This window comes from Mirounga leonina, unplaced genomic scaffold (genome assembly GCF_011800145.1).
Source record: "Mirounga leonina isolate KUSES-001 unplaced genomic scaffold, KU_Mleo_1.0 Mir_376, whole genome shotgun sequence".
NCBI lineage: Eukaryota > Metazoa > Chordata > Mammalia > Carnivora > Phocidae > Mirounga > Mirounga leonina.
The window spans coordinates 2,665,938-2,676,127 of record NW_023270718.1 but is presented as its reverse complement, the minus strand read 5'-3'; positions in this window follow the sequence as shown (position 1 = coordinate 2,676,127).

The following is a 10,190-nucleotide window of genomic DNA, read 5'->3' as shown; positions in this document are numbered from 1 at the left end:
AGGCTGTTAAGGGGCACCAAGTGGCACAGTCAGCTGAGCTTCCAGCTCTTGGTTTCGGCTCAGGTCATGATCTCATGGGTTGTGAGATCGAGCCCCGCATTGGGCTACGTTCTCAGTATGGAGTCTGCCCGAATTTCTCTCTCCCTCTGCCCCTCCCCCCCATCTCTCTCGCACTCTCTCAAATAAATCAATAAATATTTTTTTAAAAGAATCAGCTATTAAAATAATTCAAATGAAATAAAATAGTGCCACCTGTGGGAAACATTTTGGCGGTTCCTCAAAAAGTTAAACATCGGGTTACCGTATGACCCAGCAATTCCACTCCTAGGCATTGACCTAAGAGTATTAACACTGGTGTTCAGACAAATATTTGTACATGAATATTCACAGCAGTACCATTTGTAATAGCCAAAAGGTGGCAACAACTCAAATGTCTTCTATCCATAGATGAGTGGATAGACAAGGTATGGTATATCCATGCCATGGAATATTATTCAGCCATAAAAAGGAATGGAGTATTGGTCCATGCTACAACGTGGAGGAAGCTTGAAAACATGCTGAGTGAAAGAAGCCAGACACAAAGGTCACACATTGCATGAGTCTATTCATATGAAATGTCCAGAGGAGGCAAATCCGTAGAGACGGAAAGCAGATTAGTGGTGCCAGGGACTGGGGGTGGGGGGTCACTGTTTAATGGGAGTGAGGTCTCCTTTGGGGATGATGAAAGTGTTTTGGAACTAAATGGAGATAATGCTTTCACAACACTGTGAATGTACTAGATGCCTCTGGCTTGTGCCCTTTAAAATGGTTAATATTTTAAGCAAAAGATTAAAAAAAATCATTCAAATGAGAGATGATGGCGGCTTTTATGAGGGTGGTTAGCAGTGGAGGTGGTGAGACGTAGTTAGAATCTGCATGTTCTGGAGGTAGAGCTGACAGAATTCGCTGATGGATTGGGTGTCGGGAGGGAGATAAAGAAACGAGTCAAAATGATTGCGAGGCTTTTTGATCTGAGGAGCTGTGAAGATGAAGTTTCCATTTATTGAGATTAGATGAATAGCAGGTGGGGGGCAGGGAGAAGCAGGGATCAGGAGTTTGGTTTTGGACATGATGAAGTACCTAACAGACTTCCAAGTGGAAGTGTTGAGAGGCTAAGTGAATATGAGTCTGAATTCTGGGGTAAGGTCCAGCCTAGAGAGATATATGAATTTGGGAGGCCAAGAGAAGAAGACCAAGTGCTGAGCCCCAATGTTTAAAGACAGGGCGCCTGGGTGGCTCAGTCAGTTAGGTATCTGACTCTTGATTTCGGCTCAGGTCATGATCTCCAGGTGGTGAGATCGAGCCCCATATAGGGCTCTGTGCTGGGTGTGAACCCTACTTGGCATTCTCTGTCTCCTTCTTCCTCTCCCTCTTCCTCCCCACCCTCAGCTCACAAAGAAACCACAGACAAGGAGCAGCCACTGAGATAGGAGGGAAATAATGAGTGTGGAGGGTCTTGGGAGCCAAGGGAAGAAAATAAACCTAGGAAGAGGGTGTGACTATCATCGGGAAGGCTCAAGTGACATGAGGGCTGGTCACTGGACTGTTGGATTGAGCCACTTGGAGGTCACCAGTAACCTCAAGAGTTGATTTGGCCAAGTGGTGAAGCCAAACCCTGGTTGGGTGATTCAAGAAGGATTGAGGAAAGGAACAGGAGACATTAGTGCAGATCTCTCTCTCTCTCTCTTTTTTTTTAGGGTTTTGCTGTAAAACCATAAAGAGCAGCAAAACACTGGAGCTTTAGCTAGATGAGGTTAATAAAGCATATTTGTATTAAAATGAGTTTTATGCCAATGAGAACGATCCAGAAGAGAGAGGATGATGGATGGTGCAGGAGAGAGAAGGGAGAATTGCTTGATTTATGTCCCTGAGTAGACAAGAGAGGATGGGATCTAGTGCCCACTCAGAGTGTTTCCTTATCTAACAGGAGGGAAGGCAGAGAACAGGGTCTCAGATGCAGGTAGGAGGTAGATGCCCCGGGAACCTTCTGATGGCTTCTATTCTCTCCCTGAGAATGGATCAGGGTCAAGGGTGAGAATGATGAGAGGGGTGGAGCTAGAGTTTCAAGGGGGAGGAGAAGGTGTGTAGTTATTCCAGGAGCGTGGGAGAGTGAATGGACATGAGGAAGGCTTCCAGGAGGTCCCCAGGTGAGTGATCACGTAGCATGTGTTTGTGTCCAGCCACATTCAGCTGGTGCAGGCACAGAGTAGGCAGAAAGCTGGGTGAGAATTGCCCACCAGTCTCATTCACATAAAAGCTGGGAACAGGACCCGGTGCCCAGGGAGTGCTAGAAAGGAGGACAACTGTAATGGCTGCAAATGCTTTGATTTGGGAAATAGAGGGGCTATGAAAAAGATAGGGACCGGGGTCTTATCCAGTCCTATCCATTTACAGATAGGGAAAAAGAGGCCCAGGTGGGTCCAGGTTTCCCACACCTTAACACGATTTAAAAAAAAATTTTTTTTTAAGATTTTATTTATTTATTTGACAGAGAGAGACACAGCAAGAGAGGGAACACAAGCAGGGGGAGTGGGAGAGGGAGAAGCAGGCTTCCCGCGGAGCAGGGAGACCGATGCGGGGCTCGATCCCAGGACCCTGGGATCATGACCTGAGCCAAAAGCAGACACTTAACAACTGAGCTGCCCAGGCGCCCCGATTTTTTAAAAATTTTTGAAATATTTTATTTATTTATTTGACAGAGAGAGATTGAGAGAGAGAGAGAGAGAGCACAAGCAGGGGGAGCAGCAGAGGGAGAGGGAGAAGCAGGCTCCCCACTGAGCAGGGAGCTCCATGTGGGACTTGATCCCAGAGCCCTGAGATCATGACCTGAGCCAGACAGATACTTAACCAACTGAGCCATGCAGGAGCCCCTAACGTGATTTTTTTAAAAGGTGAGGTGCTATAATTATTATGCTTATAAAATTTCCCAATAGATAAACCCATGATCAGATTTACTGAGGCCATCAGCAAACGTACCCCAAGCCCCCCTGGATTGTCCTGTCTGGTTATTACAGCTGATTAATATAGAGCAGTCATTAAGCCATAGGTGTTTTTCTGTATGTCTCAGTGAGAGGCAGTGAGTTGGTTAAGGAGCCTGTCTGCCTGGGTTTGAATTCTAGCTCTGCTTCACGGAGAAGTGTCTCAGTTTTCTCATCTGTAAAATGGGGATGATAACAGCAGATGTGCCTCATAGTGTTTTTTGTGAGGAATGAATAGGTTAATACATGTAAAGCTCCTAGCATAGCACCTGCCATGGAGGGAAATACAAAATAACCATGGCCATTATCATATCATTGAATCCCTTTAACAGTCTCTTTAACAACAAGTGAGAGGTACTATTATGATCCCTTTTCTACTGTGACAGGAACTAAAGTATTAAAGGGTTAGTATTCAAAGCCTTACACATGCACACACACACACATACACACACAGAGCTTGTAACAATTCTGGGTAGAAATGAAGAATAAAGCAGCCCAGAGAAGCTAAACTGATCTACATCAGTACATAAAGCAACATTTTCACATCCACTAGATTGGCCAAAATTAGGTGGTCTTGGAACACAGAGTTCTGGGGAAGTATATGAAAGAATGGGTCATCTGGCATGGATGGCAGGAGTATAAATAGGTGCATCCTTGCTGGAGAGCAATCTGTAATACTCGGAGAAATTAAAGATGAGGATGCCTGACAACCCAATTTCTCCACTCTCCAACAGGCCTATACATGGAGTATGTATGAGGATGTGAATTGAGTGCAGTTAGAGGCAAAGAATTGGAGGGAATTTGATGTCCATCATTAGGGCTTGAGAAGCAGAATGTGGACTATGTGGTGGGATACCCCACAACCAGAGAGAAGAGAAAGATGCAGACGTCAATGCAGTGCTTAGTAAATGCCTGGTGCTAAATGCTTTAAGACGCCAGCTGGCAATGATCCTATGAGAAAAGTGCCATTTTTATATATTTATATATTTATTTTTTTTAAGAGGGGGAGAATCTTAAGCAAGCTCCACGCCCAGCCCGTGAGCCCGACATGGGGCTCGATCCCATGACCCTGAGATCATGACCTGAACCAAAATCAAGAGTCGGATGTCTAACCAACTGAACTACCCAGATGCCCCCAAAAGTGCCATTATTTGACAACCTGCCATTCTACACAGAGAAGTTAAGAAACTTGCCCAAGGACATTCAGCTAGTGTGGGTTACTTAAACCCAGGCAGCCTCTCAGAATCCTCTCAAGACTCACTCACCCTGAGCTAGAAATAAGCATAGCCATACAGAGAGCTCTCAAAAAGCACAATGAAAGAAAGATAATGAGGTTTATGGCCCAGTGACGTTGTTGCAAATTTAAAACACACACAAAGAAACTAACTGTAAGGATACACATGAATCTTAATAAAAGAACAGAAGAAGGATGGAGGCCAAAAATTAAGCATGCTAGAGTGGATGCCTATGGGAGGGGGGCAGATGAAAGGGGGAGATTTCTAAAATTAAATTCAACCAAAGATGATTGCATAGAATCGGCTCAAGTCCTTGTGCTTGTGGTTCCAAGGTAGGAAGCATCGAGACTCCCGGGAGCGGAGGATGGCGGGGTGGGGGGTGTGTGTGGAGGGGGCGCATGTACCTTGGAGAAACTTGGTCAGAGAAGAGGCGCTAGTGAGAAACAGAGGCAGGCTGGTAAAGTTAAGAGGGTCACTCTGCAGCCAGGCTGCCAGGGTTCAAATCCCAACTCAACCCCAAGGAACTCGACTTCCCTTTGCCTTTGTCTCCTGTACTTTTTTTTTTTAATGCCAATGTGGGATTTGAACTCACGACCCCGAGATCAAGAGTCACGTGCTTTAGCAACTGAGCCTGCCTGGCATCCACCCTCCCTAATATTTGTAAACCCACACCCTTGAGAGAGACAACACGGAAAGCCCCTTCTTCGCCCACGAACCTAAGGCAAGAAATCTATATTGCTCCTGGATGTTCTTACGGAAAGCCCATTTTTCTTTCTCTTGGATACAACCCAGTGTATGATCTGACTTGCCTTTTAAAAGGCTGGCTCTGGTTGCCGTGGAAAGGGGGCAAGGAGTAAAAGCGGGGAGCCCAGGAAGAGGCTCCTGTGAGAGGGTCCAATGGGGAGCCACTGGGGGCCTGCACCTCAGTGGCGTTGACAAATGGGGTGGGCGAGACAGGGTCAGATTGAGAATCGAAGGGTGCGGCAGGAAAGGTTTGCTGATGGATTGGATGTAGGTGTGAGGGAAAGAGGGGGTGTCAAGGGCAAATGCAAGGTTTTTGGCCCGAGCGACAGGGAGAGTTTGGAATTTATCCCGGAGGCAGTCGGAAGTCATAGGAAGATGTTGAGGCTTGGCGGGGGAGGGGACTCGGTCAGATGCCATAATCACCAAGGAGGCAGCCAGGACTGGGAACACAGGCCTGGGAGACAGGCCACGAGGATGGATTCTAGCCCTGGCTCAGCCCCCAACTCACTGTGGGCTCCTGGGCAGGATAAAACTGTTCTCTGGACCTCCATTTCTCCATCCTACAAAGAGCCTGGTAGGAATAAAAGACCCCTAAAGGCCCCCTCGGGGCAAGTATTTTGGGTCCAAGATTCTCTGACTCAAATACTCTCAGGATCAGATAAATACCCAATCATTATTCAAGGACCAACTGCTTCTTTTTAATCCTCCTTCCCGAAGCCCCCTTGGACGGGACACAGAATTTCTCTGGTCTGGGAAGGGGGGGCGTAATATCAGTGACAACAGCGGGCAGTATTTCTCGAGCACACATTCTGTGCCAAGGGCTGTCCATGCTCTATCACACTGAGACCAGACAGGAGCCTTGAGAGGTGGGTGCTTTATTATCAGCCCCCATTTGTAAATGGGGAGATTGAGGCTCTGAAGAGCTGAAATGATTTGCCCAAAGCCACGTAGGAGCACCAGGACTCCAGTGATGTCCCCCCACCTGCACGGCTACCTATCACCCTGGTCCAGCCAGCCACCAGCTCCTCTCACCTGGATGGTCACAATCACCTGCTCATTGGGTTCCTTCTACCCCCCACCCCCCCACACACCATGTTTTTCATACGCAACCAGAAGGATCTGTAATAAAGTCTATGTCAACTTACGTCTCTCCTCTGCTCAAACCTCTCCCATGGTTGTCATCTCACTCCAAATCAAAGCTAAGCCTTTACAGTGGCCCTCAAGGCCCCACACTGTCTACTCCCTGCCTAACTGGCCTCATTCCTCCCACTCTCCCCTCCCGCACTTGGCTCTAGCTTCCCTGGGCTCCTCTTTCTTCCTCCAACATACCAGGTGCACTCCTGCCTCAGGGCCTTTGCACCTGCTCTTTTCTCTGCCTGGGCCCCTCTTCCCCCAGAGACCCATATGGCCCACTCCCTCACCTCCTCCTTCAGGTCTCTGCTCAAATGCCACCTCCTCAGTGAGGCCTCCCCTGTCTATTATATTTTAACCCAAAGCCCTACTCTCACCCCCTTGTACCCCAACCCCTCTTCCCCCTTCCCTGATATGTTTTTCTCCACAGTCTTTATCATCTAACATACTATATATATTTTTTTAACTTCTTTTGCATGTTGATTGTCTTTTTCCCCAGAATGTGAGCTCATGAGGTCAGGAATTTGTGTCTATTTTCTTCACTGCTATATCTCCAGTGCCAAAACGGTACCCAACACGTAACACATGCTCAATAAATACTTTTGTCAAATGGATGAGTGAGGATCTGTCTTCAAGGCTGATGCTCGTAACCACCATACATTGTGTTCAAAACACTGTGTTAACTCTTCATGTGTTGGCTTCTGATCACATCTCTCCATCTCTCTTGCCCCTGCTAGGGTCCAGGCAAAGAGCTCCTCCTCCCCGGAGTCTGGCTCCATCCTAGCCCCCAGGCTGGCAACCCCTCCATTGCCCCTTTGATGCCCATGCCACTCCCGTGTAAAACTCTCCAACGACTCCAGGATTGCACCCCAAACCGCCATGCTGGGGTTTTTCATACTGTTGGTCACAACTGGTTAGGGGACTGTGAAATCAACCAACATTTTTCAATAGAAAAGAATAGATGGGAGTCTGTGCACATCGTGTAAACAGAGTATAGACGAAAGTGTAGGTGAAGTATGATTTCATGAAACTTTTGTTTCAGTGTTATATGCATTGAATGATGATATAGTATCTCTTACCTTCGGTCAAAACGGTTTGCAAACTCCTGCACTCCACAGTCCTGACTCCTAAATCCCATGCACAGATGGGATGGAGAGTATTAATATCAGCTCAGATTTTTCTCTTCGCTGGCTGGGACCCAGGCCAAGTGGTTTCACCTGCTTTGGTTCTTGGACTCCTTGCTACACCCTCAGCACTCTTATGATTCCCAGTTGACAGATGATGAGATAAGGCTCAGACTGGGGAAAGCCCATGCCTGAGGTCACAGGGCTGGGAAGAAGAGCCAACCTCCCTCCTCAGACTACCCACTTGCCAGCTTGCCCTGCCCCTCCTCATCTGCTCCCCGTCTACATGGAGCACTCAGGTGTGCCAACCCATCCTCAGCGCCCCAGGTGCAAGGTGCCTCATAGATCCTCCAACACCTCGGCTGGTGGTACCATTTGAACTCCCATTTTGTGGGCTGGAAAACTGAGGCTAGCAAGCATTTCCAGGAATCCACCATTCCAGCACCCTTCTCCAAACTTCTTTAAGTGGCAGGAGAGAGAAATGGCTAAGGCCATGTCTTTGACTGCCTGGGTTCAAATCTCATGTTTCAAAACTGGGTGATCTCAGGCAGCCTCTCTGGGCCTCCGTTTCTTTTCCTGCAAAATGGGAATAATAATAGTACTTACCCATAAGGCCATGCTTAAGACTTAAATCAGTTGGAATACATGCAAAGTTCTTAGCTCAGCAGCCACACCCCTCTGTTGGGAATCATCCCAACAGCCCTATGTAATTAGATTACTATGTGCCCCCCAACATTGTTGCAGAGACTCAGAGGCCCTTGCCTGAGTTCACACAGTTAGAAAATGGAAGAGTGAGAATTTGGATACAATTCTGGGCTGGGCTTTTAGCCACTGAGTCACAATAACCCTTGGGGTATTAGTATCAACAGCAACAGCAGGAACATTCTCCAAATTAAGGAACATGAGACTCAGAGAGGGTAAGGACATGCCCAAGTCACACAGCATGTAAATGTCAGAGCCAAGACTCAAACCCTGGCTTGTGTGTGTCCAGGGGCAGGCTGACCTTTGCCTCATGAGTCCCTCCATAAAGCTCTGATGGAGCAGGAGGAAAAAGCACGTCGAGGGGTGCCTGGTCTGGAGGGTCTTGCATCCTTGGCTCCAGCCCCTCCCTACCCACCATAAGGTGACTGCTCCCCTGGGGGCCCTGGGGTGGAGGTACCGGGGTGGCACGGATGATGGCAGAGGGTGCAGCAGCCCCCTCCTCTGGCCTCTGATTGGGGCCCTGCAATCCCCCAGGATTTGGTGCTTGGAAAGCTGACGTTAGGTTGCTATGGCAATGGGTTTGGGGCGGTTGCCATAGCAGCAGAACTAGCCTGGGTTTAAAAATATCTAGGAGGAGGTTTGTGTTTGTGTGTGAGTGTGAGTGCGTGACCAACCGTGCTGTCGTGTGTGTCCAAATGGGAGGGTTTCGGGGGGGGGGGCGGTGAGCTGGGGCTGCAGGCATGACTTGGGGGTGGGGGCTGACCAATACTCGGGATTCGGTGTGTGTTGAGCATGTCACTGAGTGGCCTGTGAGGTCTCGTGCATTTTGTGCATTAGACTATGAGAGCCATGTATATAAATGTGTGTGATTATCCAGTTTGTGTGGAAGACAGGATTGGGTCTGTTTGTCAGTCTATATATCACATGTCACTAACATGTATGCCTTATGTAACATAGGTTGTTTATGTCTTATGGCTTTGATCATGTACTTGTAACTTCACAGGTTGTGTGTGGCCAAGTGTGGAGTTATTTTGGCTTTGAACATGTGCACCTGGGACATACTTGGATATCAGATGTGTGTCTATCTATTTTTGCATGAGAACCTGTGATATATATGGTCCACATGACTGAATGTGCATTATGCATTATGGGAGAGTATGTGTGTGTGTGTGTGTGTGTACCTATCCCCATGAATCTTCTTCATACATCAGAGTGTGCCTGTGTGAAACTGTTGAGTATACACCTGTGTGTCTGCAGGAGGGCTGGTGCGACTGTGCGTGTGCTGGGGATGTGGAAATTCATGCCATACTCCATGGATGTTGGGATATGTACCTGTGTGGTGTGAGTATATGTGAATCAAAGGGTCTAAGGTGTGGATCTCACCCTGACCCCAGTGCCTCCCTGCATCTCTCTTGCCTCTTCCTTGTCTCCATAGCAACTAGCTCCTCAGCTCCCTCCAGGAAGATGGAGGGGGAGGATCCAGACTGCAGTGGACCACAACCCCCTCGAATCCCCCTTGGCTCCGGGGACAATGGGGGGGATGGGACAGATGGGAGGCCACTTCATCCTCCCCAGGCCATCTGCTACCCTCCCCAACCTGGGGACCTGAGAGCATGACAAGGGTGGGGCAGGAGTGGGACAGAGCAGAGGAAGGCCCCCCCCCAGCTGCCACAATTACCCCCACCCAGGCCCCCTCTGAGCCTAATCTTGCATCTGGCTGACCTAGGAAGAATCCTTGAAGACAAGAAATTCAGGGAGAAGAAAATTCATATATCAGAGAACAGTGAATATTAGCAATGATCCACTCCAAAGAAGGGCCCCCTACTTCAGGTTCTGAAATAAAGCTTGTCCTTCGTTCAAATCCCAGTTTCCCCTCTGTCTGTCTACCTGTGTGCCCTTGGGTGAACCACACTCCATTTTCCTGAGTGTCTGCTTTGTTGTCTGAAAATCAGGTTTTCTTAATGACATGAATAGTAATACCTTAGTCTACAAGGGCCAAGACTGTTTTGTTCCCTGTTGTACCCCAGTGTTTAGGACAATGTCTGACACTTGTAGGTGGTTCGTAAGTGCTGTTGATTGACCTGAGCGCCAACAGGATGTTAAGCTCAGCTCTACCTGCTTAACACAGGTATTCATTAAACTCAATCCCCAGAGCCCTGGCAGTAATCCTGCGTTGATTCTTCAAAAGATGGATGAAAGATTCAAGCGGAGAATTTCTCAGCTGTCAGAGGTGGGAG